Source organism: Nannospalax galili, unplaced genomic scaffold, assembly GCF_000622305.1.
Source record: "Nannospalax galili isolate Female #2095 unplaced genomic scaffold, S.galili_v1.0 scaffold832, whole genome shotgun sequence".
Lineage (NCBI taxonomy): Eukaryota > Metazoa > Chordata > Mammalia > Rodentia > Spalacidae > Nannospalax > Nannospalax galili.
Genome location: NW_008331828.1, coordinates 709819 through 716112, shown reverse-complemented (window position 1 = coordinate 716112; position 6294 = coordinate 709819). Strand labels below are relative to the sequence as shown.

At 39.0% G+C, this 6294-nt stretch overlaps 1 long non-coding RNA gene across 1 annotated transcript; it reads right to left on the bottom strand.

Moving 5' to 3' along the window:
- Positions 1 to 2647: 2647 nt before the first annotated feature.
- LOC115069239 lies at positions 2648 to 5384 on the bottom strand. The gene is made up of 3 exons (XR_003848510.1): positions 5278 to 5384; positions 3402 to 3528; positions 2648 to 2706 (listed from the first exon to the last, which is right to left on the bottom strand). It is a non-coding gene; the product is annotated as an uncharacterized LOC115069239 (long non-coding RNA).
- Positions 5385 to 6294: the final 910 nt, after the last annotated feature.

Sequence of the window (6294 nt, the reverse complement as noted above, 5' to 3'; positions counted from 1 at the left end):
GTACCCAGGTTTGGTTCACAGCACCTACATGGTGGGTTAAAATGTCCTTGACTACAGTTTCACTTCCAGTGGATTCCATACCCTCTTCTGACATCCATGGGCAGTGCAGGATACAGAAGCACTTACGTATATGCAAGCAATACCTTCATACATTATTGTAGTTTGTTTCTCCATTACTGTGACAAAATACTGTGACCAACACCAATTTGGGGAGGAAACGGTTTACTTAGCTAACATCTCCCAGGTCACAGTTCATCAGGGAGTCCAAGGTAGGAACTCAGAGCAGGAAACTGGAGGTAGGAGCTGGAGCACAGGCTGTTGAGGAATGGGGCTTACTTGCTTGCTCCCCTGGCCCTTGCTCAATCTGCTTCCTTATACAACATAAGTCCACCTCCCCAGGGATGGCAGCATCCAGAATAGGCCATCCCACATCACTCAATAATCAAGAAGATGCCCACAGACATATTCACTGGCAAGTCCAATGGAGAAAATTCCCCAACTGAGGCTCCCTCAACCCAGATATATCAAGTTGACACTAAAGCTATCCAGCACAACTGACCTCTTGTCAACTTGACACACAAATACATCACTATTAAACCACAACCTATTGATTTCTTGTTCCAAAAATATGATGTTAACATTAATATCACAATATAAGACAGTACAAACTTTACAGTGTCAAATCTCTGCTGCTTTCTGTGATCCCTTCAAGCTTTCAACACCAGAATCATGCAGGAGATTCTTACACATTACCAAGTCCTGCTTCCAGCTTGAGATGGAGTCTCATGCCCCCTCTGAATCCCAGGTCCTGTGCTGACCCTGAAGAAATACTTTCTAGAAGATTTTGCTAAAGTGATGCTGGTCTCTTTTTTATTGCAGCTGATTTTTCAGCCCCAGGTAAGCAGCATCAATTGTCCCCATAAAGCAAAGGTTTAACTTTGGTCTCTTAATCACAGCTGATTCTTCAGTCACAGCTGAACAGAAACCAAAGGTTCTCAATTCAAGAGATCACACAAATGGCCTTTATAGTCTCTGCTTCCTTTTGAAGCTTCACAAGCCAGGCCTCCATTGTTCATAACTCTTTCAGCATAACAGTTCCAAGCTCCAGAGCAACAAAGTCTAAGCACTGAATGGCTTTTCCAGCAATAAACTTTTGAACACTTTCATAATCCTCCTAAAAACACCAAGGTCAGGACTGTCAAAGTAATGCCAAACTCTCTGGTTGGGCAATTTCATTCTACTTTTTTCTCCAATTCTGTAACAAAATACTTTGACTAATACAAAATTGGGGAGAAAAAGATTTATTTTATCTTAGTTCTTTTGCATCACAGTTCATAAGGGAACAAGGTAGGAACTCAGACAGGAAATGAAGGTAGAGATGAGGCACAGGCCATGGAGGAACACTGTTTACTGGCTTGCTCCCCTGACATCTGATCAACCTGTATTCTTATACAACATAAGCCCACCTGCCCAGGGGTGGCATCACCTCCAGTGGGTGGGACCCTGGAACCCTCCCACATCACTCAATAATCAAGACGATGCCCCACAAACAAGGCCACAGCCCAGACCGAAGGAGAAAATTCTGCAATTGAAGCTCCCACATCCCAGGCTGTCAACTGTACAGTAAAGCTATCCAGCAGATACACATAACTTAAAATGAATAAATAGAAAGCAATTTTAAAAAGAGTTAGGAGGCAAGATTATGAGTCCTCAAACATTAGTGCATGAAATCTTTTTCTACAATCACAAACCTAGAGTAGCAAATACCTGGGGAAAGGTTAGATAAGTTCAAAAATTGTCCATCACTCTCATGTCACATTACCCAAGGTGAAAAGAGTTTATAGATAAAGATATTTCATAATTTGATTATGATAACTTACTTATTCTGTGAAATGCACTATGAATTTGTGATGCACATCATGATATGATGCATGAAGAACACACTGTACATGACTCATGCTCTGTAGTGAACATGCACTCTCCTTCACATTATTAGCATTCTTTGTTCAGAGCATATTACATTCATTCTCTTGTTATTTTCCAAGGACAATGTATAGTGATAACTAAGGTAATCCTTTTTTTTTTTTTTTAATTTTTGAGACAGGATCTCCCTGTAGCCCCAGCTGTCCAGGAACTCACTAGTGAGATGAGGCTGGCTCACAGAGATCAACCTGCCTGTGCCTCTCAAGTGCTGGGATTAAAGGTATGTACCACCATTATGCTCAGCAACTAAGGTAATCTCTATGTTTTTAGCTTATTTCAAATTTGAAATAGAATTTTATCTGTTTTCTCTCATATTACCACCCAGTCCATTGTGAGTTGTTTTCATATGATCTACAATTGAGAAAAATTATTCAGCAGATTAACATTAAACTTTGGCTCCATCTTTTGATATTTCAGTCCAGTATCCATGGGGCTCAGAGACTAATATATAATGGCAAGAATGAACCATTAGATGGAAGGTCATGATGTAAGAAATCTCATCTTATGGATGACAAGAACTATCAGAATCTCTTTGCAGTGAAACAGAGTGTAGAAGAACCATTTTCAGGTCTATATCCCTCTTTACTTAGGTCCTCTCACCTGGGCCCCTCCTTCAGCCACTCAAACCTACCTCGATGGCTACATCCTCCCCTCTCTTCACATTCCAGGGCTCTTTGCTTTGCTCCAGACAGGAGACCAGAACAGGCTTACACATCACAAGACCTGTATATGAGAAAGGGGCACATGATGCTTCCTGGACGCTTTAGAAAATACCAGAGTTCTAACATAGCACTATGCTCTACTGATAATATTCAGAAAAACAACAGAGTCTCCAAATGATTTCCCAATTTTTATTTTCTGACAGTCTCATTGGAATACATAGGAATGTTTTCAGTTTTCATATTTTGAGTTCTGTCACTGATTCACAATTCAGCTATGGTTACAGGGGCTGGATAGATGCTCAGGGGTTAAGAGGTACTGACTACTTTTGCAAAGAATCAGGGTTAGATTCCAAGCACCCACATAGCAGCTACAAACCATCCTTGACTCCAGTTCCAGGGGAATCTGATGCTGATGGACTCATACACATGCAGGCAGTACACTCACACACATAAAATAAAAATAAAATATATATTTAAAAATAAGATTCTGGCTACAGGGCTAAAGTACCATGTGCCAATGTGTGGCTGAAATTAACACCAAAAATAATAAAAATTGATAATTCCTCTAACAAGTGGAAATGGATGGAAAGAAATGATAAAACATAAATATGTTCTTCATGATTCCCAGACATTCCCATGAACTAATTTTTAAAGAATCCAAGACTTAATTAGCAAAACTAACACATGCACAAAGTAGACTATAATCTTTCAAAGGAAGCAGGATAGTAAAAAATTCTCCAAGAAAAATCTCCTCACCTATAGACACCAGATTGTTGTAGTTCTCCAACATCAACTCCCTGTACAAAGCCCTCTGAGCAGAATCTAGGCATTCCCACTCCTCCTGGGAGAATTCTATGAACACATCCTTGAACGTCAATGGATGCTAAAATGAAAAATGATAATTATAACATGTGCACTTAAACAGGGTACGGGACTGAAGAAAGAAAAAGATAATTAGTAAATGACTTCTGAATTAAATGAGAAATCTGAATTAATAAAAAGGATATTTCTTACTGGAATATAATCTACTCACAAACTCTGTGCAAAAGAAGAATAGCATCAGATCCTCCAAATTTTTGTGAAGATTATGATATTAAGGAGTGTATCACATAAATTAAGCCATCAACATAGGAATTGCATTTCACTCCTATATTTGTAGCATACAAGACCAGTTGTATATATTTATCTGATGTAAAGTTACACTTACTATGAGTCTGCTTCATGAATTCAAATGTTTATAACCATTCACTTTAGTCCTAGCTGAAACACAGATTTCTACCTTAACATGATCTTTGGCTGGACCTGACTTAACCCTTTCCTTACAGACTTTTCAGTGAGGCCAATGCCCCAGGTACAAAAGACATATTCTCCAACAGCACTGAGTAGAACATTGGGAAAGATACAAAACTGCATGTGCTCTCCTCCACAGCAAGAAGACACAATCCTTGTAAAGAACATCCTACACCCTGCATGTAACATAGAAATTACAGAAACATCAGGGCATCATTATTCTTAAAATAATTGTATAATGATTTCTTCAATCATCATTTACGTACCTAAAATTTACCTAGAAGGAATACACTGGTTGACTTATGCACACAACAATCAGAGGATTTGAGAACAGGGCTCCTCACTGAAGAGTAACAAAAATATGAAGACAAGATCCAATGCTGGCTGAACAATGTTGACGCTGCATACACAAATGCTTTCAAATTCAGACAACTACATGTGTATAACATTTTATAAAGAGAGCTTATTCTGAGGATGAAATAACCAGTAAAGGAGGTAGTGCTGTGACTAACCCAACAGAGAGAAAGATATCTGCCTCAGAAGCTCCACTTGGAGAACTCAGCATTCAGCAAAGAAATGAGAAAGGTTTCTTTCTCCAAAGAAAGGAAGAAAATTAACAGTGATGAAAGGAGAGATTCTGCATTAAATGTCATATTTCACGTGCTTCATTCTGTAAACTACCAGAAGAAATCTTATTCCTAAGAAATTGAAAACAATGACGCAAAGGCCTGGTATTTGGTGCAGAGCAGTTTAACCAAGGGAATCAACTACCAGGAGACAAAAGAATACAGGTGTCAACAAACCCAGCAGTGATGTTGGTGGGATTAAATATTGAGCAAAGTAATACAATAATCCGCATAAAATAAAACAAAAATATCAGTTTTATTTATAGTTCAAACAACAATACAGTGGCATATGAGGATGCAAGCAAATATCAGTTTTATGTATGGTTCAAACAACAATACAGTGGCATATGAGGACGCAAGTCCATCCTCCTTAGAAACTGAAGATGGACATATTTGAATTTTCAACTATCATCTCAGTAACACTTTTGAGATGGCTGGTCATGAATTCAATGGATTAGTCTGGAAAACATAAGCACTGGAGGACAAAATGGAGAGGTGGATATGCTACATAGGTGATACATATGAAATGTGGCCCGGGTATGGTGGTATGGGCCTTTACCCCCAGGAGTCCAGAGGAGAGGGCACAAGGGTCTCTGTGAGATCCAGGTTAGCCTGGTCTACATAGCTAGTTTTTGGATGAGTAAAGATTACAAGTTCAAACTACCAAACATTTCGGGAAATTAAGTTTACGCAGTCCAGGCCTTGGATGCATTTACCTGAGAAGAAGCCATCTCTCTCCTCCTTCTGGGAGTTTCTTCCCAGGCAATACATAAACACTCTTCTCCCTCTTTCAAGAAACTCCCTTTCAGTTTACTGAAAATTCACTTCACCTGCCAACATAAGAGGAAGAAGCATCTCAGAAAACAAAATAGGCCGTTATACTGTCTGCTGTCACAGTAGAAGCGCAGAAAGAAAGCACAACATGGAGACCCCATAGAAGTTTTTCCTTTTCTCCCTTTGAGTGTCCCACCCTACCAACAAGATCAAGAATTTCTATTACTACGTGGTACTGTAGCTGCCTCACCTCTTTACCTAAAGAAGGCAGAGTAAGATGGTTTTCATCCGATGTAACAGAGGCTAAACTAAGCTCTCTTTCAGAAGCACTGGTAGCTGACCACCAGCCTCACTCTCTTCTGCCTGCAACTGTTCATTGAAACAGCGCTGATGCTTCCACTTAGCTTCATGGACAGAATATGGGGAGTGTGGGGGGAAGCATAAGTAAGTTTTTCTTTTAAAGGCTGCTTTAGGAGTAGTTCATTATGAGTTTCGAAAGTCTGTTCTTGGGGCTTGAGAGAAGGCTCAGAGGTAAAGAATAAATGCTGTTCTTGTATAGGACCTTGGTTCAACTTGCAGTACACACATGGTGCTAACAACTGTACTGAACACCTGTTCCAGGGGTTCCCACACTCTCTTTCTGCCTCCACAGACATTGCTCACATGGTTGCACTTACATACACATAAGCACAACACTCTTACACTTGAAAATAAAATAAATAATAACTTTTAATAAAAATAGAACAAGTTTTGTTTGATGACATCACATTTTACATATTTGTGACATTACCTTGATATTTTGTTAGACATATACACTGGATATTGATCTAATCTGTCATTAGTATATCCACACGTAAAATTTTATCCTTTCCTATGGTGAGTGTATCCAAACTGATATTTTCTAACAATTTTAATATACAAAATGCAATTTGGATTATTTTATTTTCAAGTGTAAGAGT